The sequence below is a fragment of the Podarcis cretensis genome, assembly GCF_951804945.1.
Source record: "Podarcis cretensis genome assembly, chromosome: 6".
Lineage (NCBI taxonomy): Eukaryota > Metazoa > Chordata > Lepidosauria > Squamata > Lacertidae > Podarcis > Podarcis cretensis.
In genome coordinates, this window is record NC_137175.1 from 74,424,640 (window position 1) to 74,451,885 (window position 27,246).

The following is a 27,246-nucleotide window of genomic DNA, read 5'->3' on the forward strand; positions in this document are numbered from 1 at the left end:
TGTGACATTCATTAGTCTCCTTTTCTGCATGTTATCCTCACAACAACCCTGTGAAGCAGATCAGAGTGAGTGACAGTGACTGGCACATGGTCATACAGTGGGTTTCATGGCTGATTTTAACACTGGTTTCTCAGCTCCTAGTCCACTTAATATCACCCCACCTTATTCCATATTCCCCACTGTGGCCTATAGATTCTTAAAAGTCTTGCTGCATCATTTAGACACCAATTCCTGCACCCATCCTTTCCTCATGGTGCTGCATAAGGAACATCGCTTCACCCTCCTACATGCAAGTGTCATCCTTGCCTAACATGGCTCTCTGGTTCTCAACAACTGTGACTTAATTCTTAGACATTTTTAGATAAAATCTTCCAAGATAATAGGTACAGATCTCTCAATATATTTTAAGTGAGGCAAGTCAGCAAGTAGTCCAAACAATAAATTGTCTTGCTCCTAACCTGCTTTCTAACCAATGAAATTGGCACAACAATTATCACACTATAAAGCAATACTTTAACGCTACTAAGGTTAAAGTTTCTCAGTTACTTAACAGACAAATCATTTATGGTTGGCAAAACCATCTTAACTCATTTTCCAAATACAAAAACATTTAAAGGTTGTTATAATACTGTTATAGCACTTAGCAGTCTTGCATTTGATTAAATTCAGGCCAATACTTTCAATTTATTTAAGTATTGAATAATCAATATTTTCATACTGATGAGAGGCTGAAAACAAAGTCAAATATTTAAGGATTTTGCACTGAAATATCTTGGAATTTATCTACACTCTAGTATTCATTAAGCTTTATAAAGCTATACTTAAGTTTTAATAACTTTGCTTTTAAAATTCATTGCATTTGTATATTAACAGGTTTACAAATGAATAAAAGTAGACTCCTCTAATAAATTGAACTAAATGTTATCACCCTAAAATGGTGATAATGCAGCACCCAGTAGGAACTACAACATCACATAGACAAAGGTTAAAAATGGGCATGAAAGTAATATTAAAAAGCAGTATAAAATGTTACGAGAAATGAAAGCAAAAGTCCAAGGTATCTTGAAAACTTAAGTACAGGAATTAAGTTTTAGATGTTTGGTGATGTTTATGCAGTAGAAAGATTTGTATTTTCTCCAACTTATTACACTCACAGAAGTAGACAAATGTATGCTCAGTCAATTTGAGAGTCTATATTAGCTTTTCTCAACAGGAAGCAACGTTGCTAACGAAGTGGTAAATTCAGTGTTAATGAGTGGCTTCACTGTTGCCACCTCTGAGGTAAAACCTTTCACGTTTCATGTTCTATCCATCTGTTCTGGTGTTAGGGGTTCAGAGAAAGAACAGACGCTTCCCATTTAAAGCAACTTTGTTGGTACCCCCTGAACAGCAGGGTGGTAAACTAAGAATATCATATTTGCTTGGAGACTGCAATTATCATTATCAGAAAGGTTTCAAGAGAACCTGAAGCAAGTCTGCATGAAATGTTGTTTCTCCTTATGCATATAAAAAGTATGACTTTTATAGACAATATTGTCTGAGGTTAATAACTAAACATAACCCTTTTGTCTAAACCACATAGAATTTTGTTCACAAGCAATGAGGCCTTTTCAACTGACTCAGATTTTTAATTTAAACCAATCTGTAGGCACAGAAAGATTTTAATATCAAAACAGATTTTATCTGTCAAAAGAAGCCAGAAGTTTTTTTTAACAGAGATGTTTTCCCATGTGCCAAAACCAAGTCAGTGCTGGATCACATGCAGTACAGTAAGCCCACAAGTGACATGCATTTAACTTGTGCGCATTCAGCTTTACGAGCTTGGCAAAAAAAATCCTATAAAAATAAAAAGGAGCAGAATGAGGGGGGTGTCCACGCTAAAACATTTTTGACAATCCCAGCCACCATTGAACCCACTATGTTTGGACGATATGGGATTTTGGCTTTAGACGGGATCCCCAGAACGTAACCCCAAATTAATTTGCAGGATTACTGCACATCCAATCTGCAGTCCATACAGGTCATGATAGTTCAGTTCATAATCACTCAGCCTAAATGGTTGAGAGGGCAAGCATAGATTGTGGAATTGACATGATGGACTTCATGGTGTTTATGACTTTTTCAGGGCACTTCTGATGTCAAATAGTCTGCAGTACGGACATCGGTACAAAATTAAAATTGTGATTGTAAAAGTCACAAACTGCCCTTTTAAATCTACACAAATTATGAATTTGGCTTCTTGGCCAAGGGTGCCTTTAGTTTAATTCTATTTTAACTCTAAAAAAAACCCCAATACTAAACAGTATTATTTTCTGACAATTTGTAGAGCAAGAGAATAATGAAATACAGATTGCTGGATTCACTTTTAAATGTGCACTCTGTGTTATTGCAAGCTGTTGTTCAATATGAATATTAAATTAAGATTAATAAAGAATATTTGTGTGGAAAAACTCTGTTTGAGAAAATAAGAAATAATGAGTTGCCAGCCGAAACAAGATTCTGTTACTACATAGAAGAAATAAAGAAGTTAAGTTATGCAGACATTTCACGAAAGCCAGGAATTAGGTAGTATGCTATTGAACCCTATGTATCGAAGTAAGTCCTGCTGTGTGAAATGTGGCTTCATGTTGGTAAGACTGCATTAAATAAACAATCCACCAAACTCCTTTTATAAAGGTACAACTTGCTTGTTTTTCAAAATAGTAGAACTGATGATGCTTATCTTTCCTTAAGCATTTTATCTTAAAAAACAACAACTGAATCCATTAGAAATTTACAAAACACTTTGGCTAAAATCTTATATGACAAAGCACCACATTAAACTGTTTTTTGTTTATCTCAGTGGTGAAAAGGAAAACACAAGTAAGTCAGAAATAAAATACAGTAGGAAAGTGAAAGGGGAATAAGAGGGAACGCGAAAGCACCAGAAGCAATCAGTAAAAAAGAATATTTGAAAGTAGAAGAACTTAAGCTTAAAGGTCAGCCAGAAATGGGGGAAACGGATCTGATCCATCAGGCAAGAGAGAGAATGGAGGGCCTGCCTCCCAGAGTTCTTTGCTCTTCTGCCTCTGTCAAGTTATGAGGGATAATACCCAACCCATTCAGGTCATCAGCAAATGCCTCGAATTGTCACGTCGATACATTTCAATATTATTTTCAGCCTGAAGGGAAATTGTTGTTGTTTAGTCGTTTAGTCGTGTCCGACTCTTCGTGACCCCATGGACCAGAGAACGCCAGGCACTCCTGTCCTCCACTGCCCCCCGCAGCTTGGTCAGACTCATGCTGGTAACCTCGAAAACACTATCCAACCATCTCGTCCTCTGTCGCCCCCTTCTCCTTGTGCCCTCCATCTACACGCTTCAGCTGTGTCCACCTTCATTGCCAAAAGGTTCTCCAATCCAGCAGGAGGGCTCGCCAATTCCCCCTTCCCTCCTGCAGCCTCTTCCATCACCTCCCATGCCGTTCCAGAGCAGGGGTAGGCAAACTAAGGCCCGGGGGCCGGATCCGGCCCAATCACCTTCTAAATCTGGCCCACAGACGGTCCAGGAATCAGCGTATTTTTACATGAGTAGAATGTGTCCTTTTATTTAAAATGCATCTCTGGGTTATTTGTGGGGCATAGGAATTCATTCTTTTTTCCCCTTCAAAATATAGTCTGGCCCCCCACAAGGTCTGAGGGACAGTGGACCGGCCCCCTGCTGAAAAAGTTTGCTGACCCCTGATCTGGAGCATATGGGGGGGGGCTGCAAAGGAAAGGGGGGAGCAGCAAAAACCAAAGTTCCACTCATGGAAGCTTCTATTCGATTTGAGAGCCTTCCATCAACTGGGGTTCTTTCGCACTTTGAACATCGATAGGACGAGACATTAAAGAGTAACTGTAACACCTGAGATGTGCTGAATGTGTGCTAGCTTTCTATTCAAAATCCTAAAGAGAAGGTAGCTCCAACAGATTTCTATAAATGTAACACTACTCAGTGTCGCAATGCTTTAATAACCATTTCTCTATTTTCTCCTTTTCAAAACCTAAAAAAAAAATTCTCTAAAATATCCTCGTTTTTTGCATAAACATTTCAAATTTTTTTTTTGGGGGGGAGCCTTAATGAGTTCTGCAGCTATAGCTGCCTGTAGCCATATAATGTAAGCTTTAAGAAATGAAGCACAAAGGTCAGATCTGTCTTCAAGATGACAGATCATCACTTAACAGCCTCAGGCTAGTCTCATTGTCTCGGAAATCTCAAACATCAGTATTTTTGCAAACTATCAGCACTTGCTATAACACCCTTACTACACTACATCTTGAGGTTACTACAGAAGAAATGAGGTGATAATTGCATATTAACATAATTATTCTGTAATCCCCTCTGAGCAAACTTCCTAGGTCACTTCGTAATTCAGATTAGATTCAACCTTCCTGTCATATCTATGCTGCCCACTTTCTGTTCATTAAGAATTCTTTGTAGCAAAATGCACTTAATTTTATTCTTTTATGTACATTATTAATTGTATTTATTACAAGTAGGTTAATATTCACTGAATACCTATTTCATAATGGCAACCTTTTCCATGTAATATGGTTACACAAACGATAACAGTGTCCTCATTCAAATGTTAGCTCATTTAGCCACATAACCAAATTAAATGTTATGCTAGTTGCCCACTAGCAGTTACAGTTAAAGGTTTGTCATATTCAATTAGAAAGCACCATGGGTTGGATCCAAAGAACCATGAGCAGAATGAAAATAGCCACTAGCGCAGCTATGTAAATGCTTGTGCAAGTGCTAGGAAAAAAGTTGATACAGTGCTATAACAGGGAGGTTCTGTTATTGTCCTCATGCTTCCATTGTTGTCCTCATACAATGCTCTAACATGAGCAGTACATAAGCCCCTCCATGAACATAACACACCTGCTGCCTCTGTAAGGACCCCTTTGAATCCATGCCTACATTTAAAAAGGTCAAAATATAAATAGACCACAGGGAACCACCCAACAGTACCCAAACCTGAATGTTATGATAATGCTACCATGGGCCCAATTCAAATTCAACACTAACCCATGATTTGCTATCACAAGAATGAGCTTCAGTGGTTTAGTTTTACTTTTCTCATACAAAGCACTAATATAAGGGATGAAGTAGCTCTTGAATGAGCAGAAGGTATGATACTATGAGTCCTATTCAGACACAACAGTAATCTGTGCCTTAGTGTTATGAGAACCAAACTTGGGCTCAGAAACAGCCACTAGGAAGAACTTGAAAGCTTTCACTTCCATCTTAAATTAACTGTAAGTTGTCCAAACATGGACAAAATGCCCTTGATCTTATTAAATATGATTGGTTTAAGAAAACCAATTTCAGAGCATGGCTCAAGAAGTTGATTTGTGATGAAAGTGCACAGAGAGTGAAATAAAACTGTATTTTCATAATATAATAGACGAATTACTTACTTTCCTTTAGATCGGGGTGGCCAACTCCCAAGAGACTGTGATCTACTCACAGAATTAAAAAATGGCGGTGAACTACCCCCGTTTTCAGGTGGTTCAGGGCAAAGTTGTTGAGCTTTTTTTTTTAGGGAGGAGAAAAGCCCCATTTTGGGGGAGTTCAAGGCTAAGCTGTTGCCCTCACCAACAGATCGCTGAGGAGACAAACAGCCTCTCTGAGTAAACTCCGTCTTCCATTTGGCAGATCGTGCAACAATGGAGGGCGGGGCAAGCTTACCAACGGATTCTAGCTTACCAACACTTGGGAAAGGGACCCAGCGATCGACCTTGATCAACTTGTTGGACATCCCTGCTTTAGATCACTCACTACATATGGCGTCAGGAATCAGTTGAACCAACAGGTTTACAGCACCCCCTTACAAACATTCAATTCATTGTTTTTCCCATCACATAAAAGCCAACTTTTATGCGCACCCACCCACTCCCCAATTCATCTTTGTGATTTGCTGAGTGTCTGTTCAGCAATACTTACTGATTTGCTTTGGGGGTCATTTTCACCCTAACTGCATCTGCAAATGCTTGTGTCCTCACCTCAGCAGGTGGCCAGGCTTAATGGCAACTCTCAATCAAGAACCTTTAGATGACCCCTTCCCTCTGTTTACAGGAAGAGTTTTCCAAAATATGCAGTTGAGAGTTGCATCTGTCATCTTTATAATCAAGCAGCCCAACAGCTCTAAACCCAAGGCATGTCTGTCGCTAATTTTCTTTTCTTTTCAGCACCAGATCAACACCTGGTTGGTCTCTTAGGTCATTGTGACTTGTTGATTGTGATGCTGAACAATGTAGTACAACCACTCTGCTGTTTTAAAATTATTGATGTATATTTGTAGGAGGGGGGTTATCCCTTCTCAAATTGTTTAATTATTAGGTGCCCCACCCTCAGATTGGCCTAAATGTTTTTAGTAAGTAAATAAGAAAACTTAAGAATGGACAGTGGTTGAAAAACTCAGGACAATGGTTGAGATACCAACACCAAATTTACAGGGTTCTGGATGGAAAGTAACAATTGCTAACATTTTAATTGTTCATGGGATTAGCTAAGAGGAAATCAGACTATGGTTGGCACATCAAAAAGGAAGGAAGGAAGGAAGGAAGGAAGGAAGGAAGGAAGGAAGGAAGGAAAAGAAGGCCTAAGACATTCCTTGCAAATCCTGAAGTCTCAACAGCACGCCATTACTCAATGGTGGGTTAAGTGCTTTGTATGTAGAAGGTTCCAGGTTGAGACCATGGCATTTTCAAGTAGGACTGGGGAAGATACCTGTTTGAAACCCTGGATAGCTGCTATGAATCTGTGTAGACAATACCAACCTAAAGAGATCAACAGCATGACTTGGTTAAGCAGCTTTTGTAAAATCGGACACTTTCTTCAAAACTGTATTTTATGGCTGATTTTAATTGTTGTTCACCACTTTAAGTGGTGCACAGGTATCAGAAGGCTGGGGTATATATTTATACAAAATAAATGAAGAAGCAGCAATCTCAGACCACAAACCTAAGCCTGAGATCATCGTATATTATACTTAAACTAAAGGTGGTGTAAATACCTGTAATGATACACTTCCAAATATATAATCAAACAGCAATAGATTCGTTTTTCCAATCTATTAGACATTGCCTGCTCAAATGCCTACACTGTTTGAAACTGCTTGGAAACTGAAACCACAATGGAATGAACATCCCCAAATACCTCTCTCTTCCTCGCAGACCTGGGGCTTGAGTTCATCAAATCCTAACTGGACTCTAGAAACACAGCCAACTGGTCTTGGACAAGTTGAGAGAAGACACCTCAGAAATGATAGGGCCTGCCATCAAGAAAAGGGGCAGGTGTCATCTCTGTCAATGACATGAGAATCACAGTAACAATGCATTTCATGTAACTGTTTTGTCTGACCAACTCATGCATATGGTGATTACGCATATGCTGCTTAATGCAGTTGGTATGCAAAAAATGTTGCAGCTGTTGTTGTTACAGGTAATTCACTACTCAAGCAGGTAATTCACTAACAAAAGCATAATAATCTCTAAGAAATTTGAGCTCTAAATTATGCTTGTGTGGGTGGGGGGATTTGAGGTTGATAGCAGCTTTGGTGACTGACTATGCAGTGTAGTCAGACGAAAGAGAGTGTCAATAGAAGAATCCTCAAAGGCTGATTCTAGGAAAGGTTCAATTAGTGGGGTAGGAGAGCTAGGGAAAAAAATCACATCTAGTAACCAATGCACTCCTTTAGTTTCAGAAAGTACATGGGCAGACGAGGCTTCGTTTGGTCAAAATCGAGTATACACTTCCAGAGTTAACACTAAATACATTACTTCTGGTAAATGAACCAACCATAGAAGCTAGAAGGCCGCAAAAAAATGTGTCCCAAGCTTTCCAGACTCAGCTACCCATGTACTTATCTGAAATTAAAGGGACGCGTTGGTTGCCAGATGTGAAATACATTGACAATATTTTCAGCTCTCCTACCCCACTAAATATGTGATGGCTCACAGCACTCAAGCACATTATCGATAATGGACTAAGGCCACGAGGTTTAAAACTGCTAGTGATTTGGTGCAATTGGATTAAAAGTTCAATTTCAAGTTATCAGGGCACAAAGGATTAAAAAGTTGTAATGTCTTGTTTATATGAGAATACGTCCCATGGTGTTATGGTGTTCATGCAACTACAAGTCAAAAAGGTCTCAAATCTATGAAAACATGCCAGCTTCCAGTGCAAACTTGAATCAGGAGCAGCGTTAACATAAGGAGGGCAGAGTTCCAAGTCAGTGATTAATATGCAAGAAAGATTTTGAACATAAAGTAGTAATCGTTTTCGGAAGTAGTTTGGCATGAGAAATATATATAGTTCACTTAAGAATCCCTAGAGCATTTGTCAAATTAATTTTTCTCCTTTGAGCATACATGAAGTATTTCCACGACCTCCAAAAATGAGACTACATACTTCTAATTGCCAGAGATGTTACCCAGAAAACTTCATTTGATGTTGTAGCATTAAGAATAAAACAAAGTTAAGCACTTCTTAACAACAGGTACAAGTACTTTAAAACTCAACATTACCAGAGCCTTTAAAGTTTAACTATAAAAAGATGGGTTCTTCTCTTTGAACTTAAGTAGCATGCATTATGTATGTTCCATTAACAAAACCAACCTATTTGTAAAAGGTAAAAGTGCCTCAAGCTAAATTAACACTATAGAGTTTTCCATTTAGAGTAGTGAAATGTCAAGAACTAAAAAAATTGTTTTCTGAACTAAGAACTTACTTAGTATGCACCTTTGTCACATGACTATATTTAAAATGAATATCTTTTCAGTGGCAAATAACCAGCAGTTTCCTCTAGCTGCGATTCAACACTCATTAAAGCTGCTAACAAGTTTTTGCTTATTACATACTCAATTTTTGTTGCACTTACTATTGCTGAGAGATCCGTTTAGTATAAATTTCAATAATTTAAGGCCACATCCCTAGATGTTTCTGTAACATCCATTCTTTATGTTAATTTTAAAACATCCAAAACGGAAGTGGCATTTTCAGTATCAGCCGCTGTTAAGATCAAAACAAGAGATACTTATATAGTGCCTATATAGTACTAGTTCACAAAAAATGAAAGAAAAAACAAACATGATCAGTGATAAAAAAAAACAACAAATGTAGTAATGTTCCAAAAACTCCAGTAGGGCAATACCTTTATTAGACCAGCCAAATGTGTAAGTAATCTGATCTGCTAAAAAAGAAAGCTGATTAAAAATAAAAGTTTTAGGTTTGTATTCAATGCAACGCTAAGAAAGATTCCTGTCAGTGCAGTGATTTATGCTTCTGCAAGGTAACTTCCCTCCCTCCACATTTCACAATGGTTATAGAATAAATAAGAAGTTGAATGAGGTTTCATTCTTGTAAAATGTTTTTTTTAAAAAACAACAACACTTTATACATTGTAAGCTTTAGTCTGACTTCTAAGAGGTATAAAAACAACAGTTTTGATATAACAATATAAAATGTTTACTACCTGGTGAGCTGCCAAAAGCAAACTAAAACTATTTGTGTAGCAAGGCATCCCCAGAAGCAAGCTATTTTTCAGTTCACTAAAAGTGCAATTGAGCAAGGATCTTCAGGCTTTTCACCATGGTCCCTATCCAGACCATGAGATCTTCTCTGAAGGCTCTTCCCTGAATGCCTCCACCAACTAAGATGTGGCAAAAGGTTGTAAGAGCAGGGTTCGAAATTAGCAGGGCACCAGGCACATTTTGCGCCTAAAGATTCTCCATTTGCGAGCACCTCCAAAAGTACGGATGCCATTTTTTACACCTGGTTGACACTCAACAATTAAATGTATGTGCTTTGAAGCCTCGAAGTATATGCCAGGGGTAGACAATATGTTAAGGAGTTTAACAATAAAGAGTAAACTGAAGTATAGTACCAATATTTTTATTGTAAACACCAATTTAAAAATCTGTAAACTATTTCTGTTAAAAATGTGATATTAACAATGTGTCACTTGTGTGAACTGCGTATTAGTTCGTGCTTATCAAAATAATATATAAAAAGTCTTGCCAAACCCAGGTCACAAGAGCCATTTGACTCCTAGCTTTTCTATCCCAGTTCCCAACACTGTATAAGACAGAGGCCTTTTCAGTGGTGGCTCATGATAGAATGTTCTCCCATGATAAGCCTGTCAGATGCTAGTTCCTGGGTATCATTTCAGCAGCAGGAAAAGGTCTTTTTTATTTTCTCTGGCTTTATTAATCTGCTAGTTTTAAGCCGTTTATGCTCTCTGAATAATTTTGTGCTGTGTTTATCCTTTTGCCATTTTTTTTATTGCTGTTCGATTGTAATTTAATTTGATTTTTACTGTAAGATCCCCTGAGAACTTTGTAATATAGAAGCCTATAAATACAGTAAGTAGATTAGTAAAGGGGGAGAAAAAGAATACACAGGCAAACTAAGCAATTGCGCATGTTGATGGCCTCTGCTGTTCAAATCTGCATCCTGACATCTATCTTCCAGAAGTCTTTGCTTAAATTATTTCAATCCAGGAATGTATATATTACTGTTTACTAGTGGGTCAAGAGAAAAAAGCCCTCTATACTCAAGACAAAATTAATTCTGAAAAAACTTTCTGTGGACTGGAGTCCACTTAATCATATTGTGACTGATATTCTAGTACACAAAAGCTTGTCATAATAAAATGTGTTAGCCTTTAGAGGTAGCACACATCTCTTTGTTGCTTTTGCTGCAACAGACTAGCACTGATACCCCCTTAAAATTGTATACTCAAATATTTGCGGATAAAAAATTATAAAGAAATGTATGAATGGCACTGCTGAGATTCAAATTAATTATTTTTTCTATCAAAAAATATCCTTAGGTTTTAACCTTATCTTCGCCAGATACTTGTTTCACATGAAAACTGAAATTCACGATAGTGAATTTCTGTAAACAAAGCCAACCTCTGAGTCTACATAGAAAACAGCAGAATAGACACTGCTCCACACACAAAAATCCTGATTCAGTGCAGAGCTCTAGTTTTGAAAATAGCACACAAAAAACAGACTACTAAAATGAAATTCCATTTTTATCTATTGATAGACTTAAAATTCAACCTTGTTTTTAGAAGTAAACTCAACTGAGCTTCAGACTCATTCTTGGGTGCGTGTACATAGCAAATGTACATATACATTCTGTTTTTATTGGGCATATCCAAAAATCTAAAAACATTTGTTCTCTCCATACTAAAATGTCTGGATATTGACGAACTGTAATTATTGATGAAGTGCTAGAAGATGCCCAGTTTTTCAACCTCTTCCTCCTGTCAGTGCATCCAAACTTAGGGTTGCCATATTTTGAAGTGCAAAAAAGAGGACACATTTGCCGACTTCTACTTTTAACTATGGGCCACTATGACGCTTCTACCCATGAAAAAGAGGACATGTCCTGGAAAAAGAGGACATATGGCAAACCCTAACCAGCAGCAGTGACAGGCAGTAGCAGAGTTGATTGCCTAGGCTGCCATTTTAGATTTCCACATAGTCCCAGACTGATGCTACATAGAGGCACCGTGAGAAATTTTACTAGTAGCTTGACCCAGCCACCAAGTTCTTCTCAGTCAGAGGGCAGAGCATGCAGTATTATAAAACCCTGACGGCATGCTGCAACACTGACAGCTGCCCAAAGATGCTAAATGTTGGTGCCAATCAGTGACAGGCAAGGGGAAAATGTGAAGTATCTTTGTGATCTCTCAGCAGACAAGTAGGTGGGGGTTATTTTGGTGGTGGTAGGGAATGCTTATAACTTTTATGGACTTATCAGTTCTACTACCGGCATGTCCAAATTAAATGTTTCTTGTGAAACAGCCACTGCAAAGAATAGGGAAAAAGTACATGAGAACTGCTTTTAGTTAGTGCTGCACTACAATACTGATCACAAACTGGCTTCCAAAGGAGGGAGGGGTACTGAAAACTTATTGCAGATATGATTTTGCCTGTTACCACTAGGAAAGCAGCCCTTCCTGCAGATGCAGACAACCCAAACTTCCTGCATATGCAAATAACAATTTCTCTCTAAAAACGTTTAATCAGAAATGGAAAATCAGAAAAAAGAGGTATGAATGTTCTGGTAGGTTACTTTTAAGCCTCATTTGCCAGACATACCCAGACAAGTGACCACTTGCTTCTCAATTTTATTTAATTCATTCATTTTTAAAAAGTTATATACTACTTGATTGTTATATTTCTTTAAAAAACACACCTCTAAGCAATTTACAAAAACTTGTCCATCTAATGTTAGTAAAGCACTAGCAGAAATAACCATGCTGATTATTAAATCTTTGTGAAACATGAACCAGTTCCTTATCATGGCAGTTCTGGGCAGTGGGGGGGGGGGCGGGGGGCTGTTTCTTCAGAGAGTTCAGTTTAGTCAGATACCATACCTGGAAACTGTACGAAGTGGACTAGCAAGTCAGATAACTCACAGATTCCATTATACCTAGAACTGGGGTTTGTGTATGCGTGTGGCCATGATGCTGCATGTTCAAGGCCATCTCTGAATTCACAGAATTCTGCACTTTTAACATATATATTGGTTTTATTTTAACCTACATCTAACTCCCCCTTGCACAAATCACTACTCAGTTCCAGAATTAAAATGTTAATGAAGACTTGTGTCTTGAAGCAAGGCACTGCCACCAAGTGGTAGTCACATTTTGTATCCAACATTCAGTTCAAACCACCTCACAAAGTGGAATTCACCTTCTGCAAATTAAGTCTGAAAATGTTTCATCATCGGCCTTAACAATCTGACATCAAACAGCCGTACATGTCAGATAGACACACTAAGTTAAAACATTCATTTAGAAGGCCTCTAAGGGGAAAGCCAATAGTTAAATAGATGCAAATAGATGACATTTCAGTAGTTGTTACAAAAAAAATCTTATCAGGCATGATAAGATCTTATCACTCCAAAGTTATTTTTTTTATGCCAACATTAATTTACATATTATTGTGGCTAAATAGCTTTTAGGGATTTTTCATAAGAAAGTATCAATGAATGCTAGAAGGCCCAACTAAAATGTTCATAACATGACTGATCTCTAAATGTGTCAGTAATTCATTGGAATAGATGTTAACTGTACCTAAAACAAGAAGCAGGTTATCAGTCTTTTAGCATACAAAAAGGTATACCAAAATTTGGGTAGGTTTATATTTCAGTCAGTTACTTTTGATAGTATCTCATTGCTGAAATGATTCCTGTTCCATATCACATTCAGAAGCTAAATGATGCAAGTTTTACTAGCCAACCAAAATTTCCACTTGAACACAGAATAATCAGATGAATGTACAGTCGTACCTCGAAAGTTGAACGGAATCCATACGACTTCCAAAACATTCGGAAACCAAAGCGCGGCTTCTGATTGGCTGCAGGAAGATCCTGCAGCCAATCAGAAGCCGTGGAAGCCCCATCAGATGTTCAGCTTTCAAAAATAGTTCACAAACTGGAAGTCACTTCCAGGTTTGCAGCATTTGGCGGGAGCCAAAATATTCGAGAACTAAGCTGTTTGAAAACCAAAGTACGACTGTATTTTCTACTCTTAACCTAACAGACAATCTTACTTCTAGTATCTGTTTCCCTCATCCAACATATTCTATAACTGCCAATTCTGTTCACCTCCTCTAGCTCAAGGGGCAAATATGGATGACTGGATCAGTCTATTTCCAGTCTCTGTCAATTTTGCATGTGCTCAATCGTAAATCTGTTCAGTACCTTTTCTGCATTTAGCTGCAATGATATTTTGAAGTCCACACGAACATTCATATTTAAATATCTATCATCTCAATGTATCAATTTCTAGACATATCTTACTCCAAAATAGTTGCTTTATGAATTTTTGAACTTTTTTGAGCTGAGTGTAGTTGTACCTCAAAATTCTGAAGGAAAACTGCATTCCAATCCATGTTTGAGAAATGCAAATTAGATCAGTTTGCTTAAACATCCAAAGTGAAAAAGATGACATACCTCATCCCTAGCGTAAGCTAAATTTTCTGTTTACGTAAAGGTAAAGGTACCCCTGCCCGTACGGGCCAGTCTTGACAGACTCTGGGGTTGTGCGCCCATCTCACTCAAGAGGCCGGGGGCCAGCGCTGTCCGGAGACACGGGTCACGTGGCCAGCGTGACATCGCTGCTCTGGCGAGCCAGAGCCGCACACGGAAACGCCGTTTACCTTCCCGCTGGTAAGCGGTCCCTATTTATCTACTTGCACCCAGAGGTGCTTTCGAACTGCTAGGTTGGCAGGCGGTGGGACCGAGCAGCGGGAGCGCACCCCGCCGCAGGGATTCGAACCGCCGACCTTTCGATCGGCAAGTCCTAGGCGCTGAGGCTTTAACCCACAGCGCCACCTGCGTCCTTAATTTTCTGTTTACATACATGTTAATCCTGTCCTTTTACTACACTGCTAACTACTTAGAATCGTTGACAATTTGGTTCAGAAAAAAACACAAAGGGAACGTTATGTCACTATCTATTTTTTTATATATTTATACAACAAGAAAAAACACACACAAAAAAACACAAATACCAAATTACACACAAATTACAAAAATAACCATAGACACATAATTTTCTTGGCAAACAATAAAACATCTATTGGTCTTAACACTAAAGACCCAACTTCCCATCTATTCCATATTTCAAATTCATATTACTTATTGCCAATACACATTTTTTTCATAATTAAACTTATTCTCAATAAATCTAATTTCTTCTATGTACCTAGCAACTACTACTGAAGTTCCTCGAATGCTGCAACAGAATTTAAACTACTATATTTATTTTCCAGATATTCTTTGAAAACCTCCCATTTAGAAACAAATTCCTGTTTTGATTTATTCTTTATTTTTTCTGATAAACCATCTAATTCGGCATATTCTGTCAGCTTTTGGATCCAATCTTGTATAGAGGGGATTTCATTACTCTTCCATTTTGCTGTGATCAAAACTCTTGCTGCTGCCGTCGCATATAAAAAGATACCCTTCCTCCTTTGTGGAATATCCAAATCTGTTATTCCCAGGAGGTAGGCCTCTGGTTTTTTATTGAAAGAGATCTTTAGCATTTTTTGCAGTTCTGCATGTATACTCTCCCAGAATACCTGTATTTTCCTACATGTCCACCACATATGGTAGAATGTTCCTGAGTCTCCGCATCTCCAACAATTACTTGACACATTTTTATAAATTTTTGAAAGTTTCCATGGTGTTAGATACCATCGATGTTGCATTTTTTGAAAGTTCTCTCTAATCGTGTAACAGTTTGTGAATTTCCAATTGATCTTCCATAAATTTTCCCATTGGGCCATGGTTATTGAATGGCCAAAATCCTGGGACCACCTCACCATTGCCACTGTTACCTCCTCCTCCTTGACTGTTCAGTCAAGGAGGAGTCGATAAGTTTTGGAAATAGTTTTTCTTTTAGAATTTACAAGATCAGATTCGAATCGGGAAATTTCTACTGAGAACCCCTTTTGTTTGTCAGATTTAAATTTTTCAAATAACTGATGGTATTGGAACCAATCTGAAATGTGTTCTCTTATTTCCTCATTTTTTTTAAATTTTATTTGGTTATCTTCATTTTTTACAAGTATTTTATATGTTGGCCAGCTTTCCTGAGTATTTTTCCGTTTTACTGCTATGGCTTCTACTGGAGAAGTCCACCACGGGACTTTAGGCTCCATCAGGTCTTTATATTTTTCCCATACAGCAAAGAGTGACTTTCTTATTATATGGTTAGTAAAATTTTTATGAATTTTCACTTTTCCATATATTAGGTAGGCGTGCCATCCCCAACAGTTGTCAAAACCTTCCAGGTCCAGGAGGTCCGGATCCTGCAATGTGCACCAATCTTTTAGCCAGGTGAAACAGGCTGCCTCATAATAGAGTTTTAGGTCGGGTAGGGAAAAGCCTCCTCTCTCTTTTATGTCTATTAAGATCAGGTGTTTAATCCTAGGTTTCTTCCCTTCCCACAGAAATTTGGAAATTTCTCTTTGCCATATCTTGAGACAACCTGCTTCACCCAGTATCGGAATCATTTGAAATAAAAATATTAATTTTGGAAGCACATTCATCTTTATAATGGAAATCCTACCCAGAAATGTTGATTTTAGTTTACTCCAGGTTACCAAGTTTTTTCTAATCTCTAGCCAAGTTTTGGTGTAATTATCCTGAAATAAGTTTATGTTCTTGGGGGTGATCCAAATATCCAAGTATTTCGCTTTTGAAGAGATTTTCAGGCCCAATATTTTTTCTAAGTCGTCCTTTTCTTCTGTGGTTACATTTTTAACAAGCATTTTTGTTTTTGTTATATTCAGCTTAAAGCCTGCCACTTCTCCAAATTCTTTAATCAGTTCCAGCACTCTTTTCAGACTTTCTTTAGGGTTTTCAGTCATAACAAGTATATCGTCCGCAAAAGCTTTAATTTTATATGTTTTTTTCCCCAGAGTGATGCCTTTAACAAGCTGATCCCTTCTTATCTGATTGTTCAATACTTCCATCACCAAGATAAATATCAGTTGAGACAGTGGGCAGCCCTGTCTGGTTCCCTAGTTTATTTTGCACTCAGTAATTCTTCCGTTGATGATCAATTTTGCATATTGTTCCGAATAGATGGCATTTATTCCTTTACAAATATTTTCTCCCAGTCCGATTTCTTCCATTAATTTTTTCATAAACTTCCAGGACATGTTATCAAAAGCTTTTTCAGCGTCTACCAACATAATAGCTGCTGGTTTATCAATTTTAATATCCAAATATTCAAATACATTAATCACGCATCTAATATTGGATTGCATAAATCGTCCAGGAAGAAATCCGGTTTGATCTTTATGAATTATCTCTTTCAGCACCATTTTTAATCTATTTGCAAGAATGTCTGCAAATATCTTGTAATCGTTATTTAGCAGTGCAATGGGTCTGTAATTGGCCATGTTTGAGGCATCTGTTCCCTGTTTATGGATAAGAGTAATAAAGCTGTCCTTCCAGGTTTTCGGAAGTTTTCCATTTGCCAGAATATTATTCATTAGGTCTTTCATGGGAAGAAATAATGCTTGTTCTAACTTTTTATAGTAATTAGCTGGAAGACCATCTGGGCCCGGTGTCTTTCCTAATTTTGATCTCTGTATAGCTTGTTGCACCTCCATAGCGGTTATTGGTGAGTTCAAGATTTCAGTTTTTTCTTAGGTATTATTGGTAGTTTGTTTTTGCCCAAATAATCAATTATTTTTTCTAGAGTCTCGGGACCTTCTTTATATAGTTTTCCGAAAAAACTAGCAAAGTTTTTACTAATTTCCTTCGGTTCTTGAATCCATTTGTCTTCAATTTTAATTTTATTGATAATTCTATCTTCCTTTTTCTTCTTTAATTGCCAGGCCAGAAGTTTACCAGGTTTATTTGCAAACTCAAAATTTCTATGTCTCAACCATTTTATCTTCCATTCTATCCATTTATTATCATGGAGAATTGCGTCTGTAAAATTTTTATACTTTGCTTAATTAGTTCATCATCTGGTTTTTGGAAAAGGATCCTTTCCTTTTTTCTAATTTCCTCCCAGATCTCCATTTTCTTCTTCTCCTTTATTTTCCTTTGGAATGTGTTTTGTTGTATAAAGAAGCCTCTTATGACGGCTTTACCTGCGTCCCAAACCATCTCTAGATCTACTCCTTGATTTAAATTAAACTTAAAATATTCTTCTAAGATTTGCTTGGCCTTCTGTACAATTTTTTCATTGTTTAGCATACTCTCATTAAGTTCCCACCTTTTAACCTTTTCTTCTTTTCCTTTAAGGTTAACCCAGACCGCGCTGTGATCAGAAATTGTCCTTGGATGGATTTCTGCTTTTGTAATATTATTTAATAAATCCTTTGTTGTCCAGATCGCGTCGATTCGTCCCGCCGATTTATGTGGCTCTGAGTAATGTGTAAATTCTTTCTCTGTTGGATTCTTAAACCTCCAAGCGTCGAACAAATTCAGGAGTTCTATTAATTGGAAAAATGTAGTTGGGAGTTTGTTCTGCCTCTTTTCTTTCTTCTTTATTGTCCTGTCCATGTTTGGATTGACTACTCCATTAAAATCTCCTAATAATATAATTCCCCCCCCCCAAATATTCTATGACTTTTTCTTCCAGGAATTGATAGAATTCGGATTTTCTTTCATTTGGTGCATAAATTCCAATAACTATCACTTTTTCATTATTAATCTTAACCTCTATAATCACTGTTCGGCCTTTTTCATCATTGTAAAGCAGTTTTGGCTCCAGCTGAGGTTTTACATAAATTACCACCCCTCTCTTTTTTTCTTTACTTGATGCAATAAACTCAAGCCCCAATCTCTTATTTATTAATACTCTTTTATGTTTTTCCGCTACATGAGTTTCTTGCAGACAGATTAGATCATATTTTTGCTTAACCAGAATATGTTCCACCTTGTTCCTTTTTGATTTTTCATTTAAACCATTTACGTTCCAAGTAATAAATTTATAATCCATACTTTATTTCTTATGATACGTCAACGGGTTAAAAAAAAATAAAAAATAAAAAAATTACACATTCAAGGTCTCAGTATACATTTAATAAATTCCCTTCTTAGATCTGTCTCCTAACTCTCAACTGTTTGTTCAATATCCTCCGATTCTCCCAACAATTGCCTTTTTCCTCCGAGGTCTTTCCGGTACTTTCTCCAGAACTTGTCCGCATCTAATGCCGACAAGCACTTTCTATGTTTCCCTTTAAAGAAAAAAGAGATGCCTTCCGGGTACTCCCACCTATAGTCCACCGCCTTTGCCTTTAGTGCCTCGGCCAGAGGTCTATAAGCTTCTCTCTTTTTTATCAACCGATTTGGAATAATCTTGTGGACAATAATATCATTTCCTTCCAATTGAAATTTCTTCTTGTTACTAGCTTGTAAAATTCTATTTCTGAAATCCATAGAGTTAAAAGAGACTAAACAATCAGCCGGCCATTTGTTTGCTTTTGCTACATTAGATTTGACTCTGAATGCTTTTTCTATTTTTTGTGCTACTTCTGCTTCTTCTAGGTCTAACCAAGCTGCTAGCTCTTTTGAGATTTTTTTCTCAATTATTTCCTCTGCGTCCTCTGTTAGTCCTCTGAATCTTAGGGTATTCTCCCTTCTCTGCATTTGCAACATCGCAATAAGAGTCCAAAGTTGAATCCTGCTGTGCTTTCAGATCTGCTGTTTCTTTCCTTATCTTATCGCATTCCCTTTTCAACTCTCTATTTTCATTTTGTAATTTTTTCTGAGCTTCCTCTAGGTTCTATGTTTTACCTTTAAGGTCTAGCACTATTTTCGTCAGTTCTGAATTTTTTTGTACTAAATTGTTGACCTGAGTTGATAATTCAGCTGATATTTTCACATTTTCATCTATTTTAACTCCCACTGAAATAAGTTTTTCTTCTGTTGCTTTTGCCTTTTCATTTACATTATTTTTAAAATCTTGGATATCTTTCTTCAAACTTAAAATTAATTCTCTCATATCTAGTGGTTGATCCATGTCAATTACAGAAGTTCTCCTGATTTGTGAGGCTGAAACTGCTGCAGAACCTGACACAGTTGTTTTTTTACCATACATCACTATTTCTCAAACTCCAGCTGTTGTTGGACTACAACTTCCATCATCCCTAGGGATGATAAGAGTTGTAGTCCAACAACTGCTGGGAACCAAATTTTGAGACACACTGCATTATGACATGCACTGTACTATCACCATTCAACTATAGCACTGTCTAATAGGCTGGTTTGGTACTAAGTGTATAGTAAACCAAAATGTGAGAACATAAGTTGAGTCCATCTTCAAATATCTTCAAAGCCATCTTCAAATATCAGAAGGGCTGTCACATGGACAATGGAGCAAGCTTGCTTTCGCCCTTTCTGGAAGGTAGGACTCAAACCAAAGGCTTCAAGTTGCAGGAAAGGAGATTCCAGGTAAACATAAGGAAACTTTCTGACATTAAGAGCTGTTTGACAGTGGAACAGTCTCCCTCGGGAGGTGGTGGACTCTCCTTCCTTGGAGTTTTTTAAGCAGAGGTTGGATGGCCATCTAGCATGGATGCTTTGGTAGAGATTCCTGCATTGCAGGGGGTTGGACTAGATGACCCTTGGGATCCCTTCCAACTCTACAATTCTACTATTCTATCCAAATAACTACTTTAAGCAGGTCAAACAGCTTGGGCACATCCAGAATTATATTTGACCTCTCTCTTTTTTAGTAGCAGACTCCTCAGCCATATCAAACAGCTTTCGAGAGTCCCTTCAGCTTCATGTAATTTGCCCAGTGCTGTGAAAAGGGTGACTGATCTTTGAGGAAAAATAACCCCCAAGTTTGCTGAGACATGCAGAACTAATTGTGTGGATCTTCGGATCCAAGTCATTGTGTTCAGAAGCTGGAAGACAGCTTACAGAACAAGATCTTCTCTTGAAATTACCCTATATTTCATTCATGTGTAGTTCCTGCATTAACTATACTGAAATGGTTACTGCATAACTTCAGCACTTGCCAATAAAGTATACTGTTTGTTAAGCACCACATACATTAACTGGCTTTTCAGTTCTCAGATATGAGCAGGGCTTGCGATGAACTAATTTAGATTAACCAATTCACTGAATTCAAAAATCTAATATTTACACCTGAAAGTAGTTCCTATAATTTCCAGGTGAATTAAGTTCCTTTTGCAGTGGAAGTTTGGGCAATTTTAAATTAATTCTGATTTCAATTAAATAATATTTATATGTAGGGCTCTCATCCAACTCAACGCTGCTTTTGCTTGTGGCCGCTGCATTTTACATTTTTTCCTATCTGTAAAGTGAATCTGCTTTTTAAACTTAAATGTCATAATTGTTGGGGGAAATAAATAAAACAATTCTTTACAGTATACTCTGTGTTTTGATATTATCTTAGTCTTCTTAAAAAGTATTTTTTATATATTTAGTATATTTAGCAAAGTGGCTCATAAAATTTACCAGACTTCCAAGCATCCTTTGGAAAGATTTGTTTCCATTTTTTTAAAGGAATATTTTCCCTACTGCAGATGCTTCAAAGGAGCTCCCCTCCAACAAACAATCAACTGCACATCAGTTAAAGAGATTTAGCCTCTTCAAAGATACACTTCCAGCACCAATCCTGATTGAAGACATGCTTTCAGCACCAAAGGAAGTTGCTCTAGATGACAATCAGTTGACTGATTAGTTTAGTTTTAAATATTAAACGGTTTCAAATATTAAACAATATCTATAAAGATTTTCCAAAATCATCTCTTTTTTCCACATATCCACAACTGAATAAAGTTCCCTTTGCTTTTGGAGCAAGATCAACATTTACCTTCTGTCTATGTATATTTTTATTTTTCCAACATGTAAGATACCGTTGGTAGATCATGTTATAACAACTCTCTTAAATTTAAATAAACCTAAAAACTACACTCTTTTGGAAAATACATATGTTCATAGCTTTTCTTGAATAGATTTCTATTTCATTTCATTTTAAATATTTCATCTCTGCATTTCATTCACATCAAAATGTGTATCTGAGAGGCTCTTATGATTTGAATTTATTTAGCTTTCAAATTTGGATTTGGTGTGTAAAACAGTTTTGCTGCAAAATCTTTAAAAAGTGATCTGAAAATTACCATATATACTCGTTTAAGTCGACTTTTTCAGCACATTTTTTATGCTGAAAAAGCCCCCCTCGGCTTACACTCGAGTGAGGGTCCCACTTACTGTTTGCTGCCGCCGGTACTGCTCTACCAAGCACGGCTCCTGTGCCTCCCCTTGCGAGCGACAGAGGCTGTTGTCAGTGGAGGAGGAGGAATGAGCAGCCTGAAAGCAGCCCTTCTGGGCTGCTCCTTCCTCCTCCTCCGCCTTTGCCGCTGTCAGCATTTCCCACCCTAGGCTTATACTCGAGTAAATAAGTTTTCCCAGGTTTTGGTGGTAAAATTAGGTGCCTTGGCTTATATTCAGGTCGGCTTATACTTGAGTATATAGGGTATTGGTAAAAAGGTTTTTCCCTACATTTCTAGAAAGGCAAACATATTTATGGAGAGTCCTGTTGCTGTGTAGTTCTGCAAGTTACTGCAGCAGTTTACCATGGATATGTTTATGGTGAGGCTGGGCAACTAACTATACAACTAGATACTCTGGCTTCCCCAATGAGCTCAATGAGGACCCAAGGGACGTTGCACTTTAGTTAATGTCAGCAACAAAATAGTAGCAGTTACAGCAGTAGTAATATACTGTTATAAATGCCCTCAAAGAATTCCAGAGATGTTTGGTGTTAACAGGATAATGAACTGGATGGATCTTTGTTCTGACTGCTAAGGTTTTATGATGCTTCTTGAGACAAATTTCTTACAAATTAAACTAGCAACATTTCAGAAATAAACACCCTAGAAAGTGAGTTAATGGTTTTAACACCCACCTAAAATTGTTTCTGAAAAAGAGCAGCAGTGTGAATTTGATATAACAAAGCATTCTAAACTAAAAAAAAAAGAAATGTGTAACCTAAGGCAGGCCTTCTCAACTTGCAACTTGTTCTTAGACCTTATGCAAAGGTTTCAAGGAAGAAAGGGTGGTAACTATATAAACACATAAATGTTGCAATGTAGAATGGAAAGCAACAAGTATTTGTGACTATTTTCCAGCCCCATAATATATAGAACAGTAGCAGTAATGCTGAAGGCGATCATGCAGTAGCAGGCGATATCAAGCTGTATTGTGACATCTACTAATCAACTTTCTCTCTCTCAACCACATCCCATTAAGTTAAATGTCACCAGTTGTTCCATTAAAAAACCAACTACATTCATGCAATACAGAGCTTTTCAAACTTTTCAAGTTGGTTACATACTGTGTAATTCAGTTTGACTAGGAAGCTGGAGGTTAAACTAACCCTTTCCAGCCCCGGGAAGAGCGTGGGGAGCATTTGTGTGACACATCTACACAGTGCAGCCAACACACTAATGTGTCGTGGCACAGTTTTGAAAGCTCTGATGTAACATAACTCTTCATGTAATCACTTACAATTTGTGTACACACATCCCTTTCGGATGGAGGTCTGCTTGCATATTAATTCTGTTATCAAGATTTAATTGAAGTTCGCCGATGTTCACAAATATTGGAACTGTTATTTCCCAAGCATTGAGATAATCAACCAAAATGGATCTTGCAAGACCTCATGATTATGGAGACTCATGCTCCAACACTGGACGAACAAATCTTCACCAATAGTTCTTCTCAACAGGAAAGTTTACTGCCCTAGCCACATCTGAACATGCAGTTTAAGCCATGCATGGTGTTAGATGCATGTTAGAAGAGAGGGAAATAAACATAACTGGAGCACATTCTATATGGAAAAACAATGCTTTGTTTTGGATGGGGGGAAAGGAACAAGGAATGTGTTACATACAATGGAAGGAAAAGAAAGGAATGTATCCTTCACCACCAACACATCCCTTAGAATATCATTCTATGAAATAGTTGCCATGAAAGCAAGAATTACTTGATTACTTTTAATTACTGTATTTGTTTACTTAACATACAGAACTGCCCACCACAATAGCCCTATTTGCATATTACTTGCAAATAGGAAAATCACGGTTTCAAGCTCCACTCTAACTATGCCATGCCCTCAAAGACCACATGTTAAGAATGGTTGTATGCAGTGGAATCTCTATGCACAAGCAGCATCTCACAGACAGAGACTTGATGCATTCCGGACACCAGTGTTCCCAATCCCACGGATTTCCTATGTGTGAGAAGCTGCTGAAGCGTAGGGGGTTTCCTTGCAGACAGCTATGCGCAACACAATCAGAGGACAGAGCTGGCAAGGCAAAATGAGTAGCTGCACTCCACCCTGAAACTGTGAGAGCCCAACACATTAATAATGTGTGAAAAGGACTAATATGGAGATAACTATTAGCGTACAGGGCTTTACCCCTTGCCCAAGAGACGGGGCTATAAACATCCCAATAGCACTGGAAATTACATAAAACTTTTGTGTCCGTTCTCCACAACTCTATATTCCAAGTAGTCCTCAACTATGTGAACCTGGGAATTATTTGTGGTGTGGGGGGGGGGGAGTCTCCATACTTCAGTGAAATACTGAAGCTTTTACTTTTGTGATTTTTGAGGTCAATTTTACCCCTGTGTACACCATGCACATCAGGTGCTGGGTCAAAGTGAAGCTGTGAAATGTATTTAAAGTTTTTATTTACTAGTAATCTATACCTCACGGGTTTATAAAACCTGTTACAAACCCTTTTCCAGTTACAACCTTCCTTCTGACCCAGCAATACTGGGGTTTATTTCATCATGACTTTCATTTTGTGAAAAACGTGCTGATCCGGGTTTTGGAATCCTTAAGAATGTAACTGTATCTGCAAAAATGCTTTTGGACAACCAGCACACTCACTTCAATTGAAAGCCAGACCTAATGGCAACTTCTAATACAGTAAAGGATCTTTCTCTGTTCTACGCACAGAAAGATAATTGCAAAATGTGTTGTTGAGGGTTGACCTCAACACTTCTGGGCCAAATGTCACTGGCATCCTTCAAAGGAAACAATAGAGAAAGTCCTCAAATTTTATTAGAATTGTCAATGCCGAACTGCCAATGCAGGAGACACAATGCCTGTGTGCACAAGCTGTGCACTCTCCCACAATGCTTTGCGAGTTACCGTTTATGAACAGATTTGTTCCATTTGAATGAAAATGATGGTGTACATACCATCCAAACCCACAAAGTACGTCATACATGTGTTGTGATTGTATCTGGAACATAACTGGTAGACATAAATGTGGTGAAGACAAGTGCCCCATAAGCTCAAAAACAAGGCCATACACAGGCTAAGAAACTAAGAGCAGATTTATTATTTTCTGAATAGAATATAGCAACTGATAACATCACCAGTATTCCAGAGGCTTAGCAAAGAAAAACCTAACTCAGCTTAGCACATCAAAAAAACAGAAATATCCCCAAAGTTCCTTGCCCTCAAATCCTAGTGCCAACTACAACATTTTTGAAGTTCAAAAAGATTTGACCCTTTTAAGCAATATAGCAAATAAATGAAGAGTAGTGTATACAAGCAATCTCAGATTAACTTTTCTGTAAACCACTTTGATAGTGTTCTTTTTATCAAGTGGTGTATAAATTTTATGAAATAAATGAATCTGAATTGCCTACTCCTTTATTACAATAAAACTAATGGTGATATGGACTCATGCATCCAAATGGTCTCCACAAACAATCCTAAACTCATGATCAAGCAGCAGCTAATATTGTTTTAATATTTACTTATTTTATTTACTCAACTTTTAAACAACCCTTCCTCAAATAGTGACCCAGTACCATATATAAAAACATGATTATAATCTGAAGAAAACACAAATTATGAAATTATGAAAACAAACTGTAAAACAGCACCAAAAGCTTTCGAAAGATAAAAATCATTACACACTATAAATACAGCAGCAGCAACACTTGAACAATGGTAGACAAGGCCTGCTTTCATGCCTATAGAAGCCAGACAACACACAATGTGAAGATGTCAAGAGAGATAGCCTCAGAACTGGTAAAGTCTGCTGCTGCCGATATAAAGGACAGGGGCAGATGATGTCTCTTCAGACGATGCAATGAGAACATCACAGCAATAATGCATTTCATTTAACAATTCTGTCTACCCAGCTCAAACAGTCATGTTGATTAGAAAATGCTCAGGTCATGTCCAATAAGTTTGCAAAGTATGCTAGATTTGCTGTTGTCACTAGAAGTTCACACTCAAGATTACTGCAGTTATACTTTTGCAGCTGCTATAACTATCTTATATGCATGGTTTATGGCACAATATGTTACATTTTAAAAATTGAGATTACTAAGACACCTCCATAGTTTGTGTAGGTTTTGGACTTTACTCTGAGCCTTGTTGACCACAGTACTTATTAGTAACTAGACTGTTTTATTGGACAAGGGAAGGTCTCAATAAAGGGATTTAAAAAAATAAAATGCAAATGGCTTAATAACTTCCATCAATTATTTTATTGGGATGGCCCTCCTGGGTACCTTTCACTACAATACCAAATTGGTACGATCAATTTTCTATCAACAGTTGGTAAAACAAGGGATTAGATAAATTCCTGGATGGCATCAATAACTATTGGCTTTTATAAGTAAGGTGGGGGGTATGTTCAAAAGTAGACTACTTCAGCAATTCCAAGTTAAAAGGATTTATGGGTCCACTGATGGGTCAGTGCCCAAACAAAGCACAGAGAATATGTAACTAAAAGCTATCTAGTAGAGGACATTCTACTGAATGCATGGGTGTCAGGCCAAATATTATTTTGGGGCACACACCCCAGTTATTTATTCTTTTCTACACATTTTAAGTACTGCTGGCTTTTAATGTTATTATTTTGTTTTAACACATAAACTATTGTTGGAACACCTCAGAACTTATAGCTTGACGTAAGTTTTATGGAAGCAGGTGTCATGGTTAATGAGCTGCAGAAGGATTTGCACTTGCCATCCAAATGCAAATTGCCATCTTGCTGTGAGTCCTGGATGACCTGCTCCTTGCCCGGGGGTGGGGGCAGCTACAAAAAGTTGAAGTGGCTGAACAGGGGGTTTTGTTGCAGGGTTTTATTGCTATTTTATTTTTTAAAATAATATTTATTACTTTTAAACCTTACAATAAAGAAAAAGAAAGGAAAAAAAGAAGAAGCAAAAGAAAGAAAGAAAACAATACGATACAATATATAAACAGTACACAACGCAACATTAACACATTAGACTAAACAAAACAAAGCAAAAACAATTTAAAAACATACATCATACCATTTCAATGTCTTATCTTTCATTCCCTTGTTTCATCAACCTCCTCTCACCTCCCTTTTTGTATTCCACTTCTATTAATTGTTTCAGCAATTCCTTTCCATCTTTCTATATTTTCTGTCATATAATTATCTTAACTTATTTTAACCTTCTTTTCCATTAATACTATAATACTTATTTATGCTTAACTCCTTATAACATTTCTACTAAAGCCTTATAATTTCATTCCAACATTTTTCTGACACTCATTAATTTTACAGTATTTCTATAAATAAACTTTAAACTTTTTCCAATCTTCTTCCACCGTCTCTTCTCCCTAGTCTCGGATTCTGCCAGTCATTTCCGTCAATTCCATATAGTTCATCAACCTGGTGATCTT

General features: G+C 37.4%; 1 protein-coding gene and 1 long non-coding RNA gene across 12 annotated transcripts in view; one reads left to right on the forward strand and one right to left on the reverse strand.

Moving 5' to 3' along the window:
- Window positions 1-27,246, reverse strand: part of ZNF644 (zinc finger protein 644) — an 86,545-nt gene that overhangs the window by 41,165 nt on the left and 18,134 nt on the right. The window contains exon 1 of one of the 10 annotated variants that reach the window (XM_079981102.1): window positions 5,970-6,115. The exons of the other annotated variants lie outside the window; for them this stretch is intronic. The gene's annotated coding sequence lies outside the window, so the exon portion shown is untranslated. Of the gene's footprint in view, window positions 1-5,969; window positions 6,116-27,246 lie in introns of those variants that run through there. 10 annotated transcript variants of the gene reach the window in all.
- On the forward strand, window positions 5,767-21,314 carry LOC307219010. 2 transcript variants are annotated; one of them, XR_013840252.1, is made up of 3 exons: window positions 5,767-5,838; window positions 7,202-7,489; window positions 21,077-21,314. It is a non-coding gene; the product is annotated as an uncharacterized lncRNA (long non-coding RNA). The 2 variants fall into 2 exon arrangements; XR_013840253.1 differs by having other exon boundaries at window positions 7,202-7,469.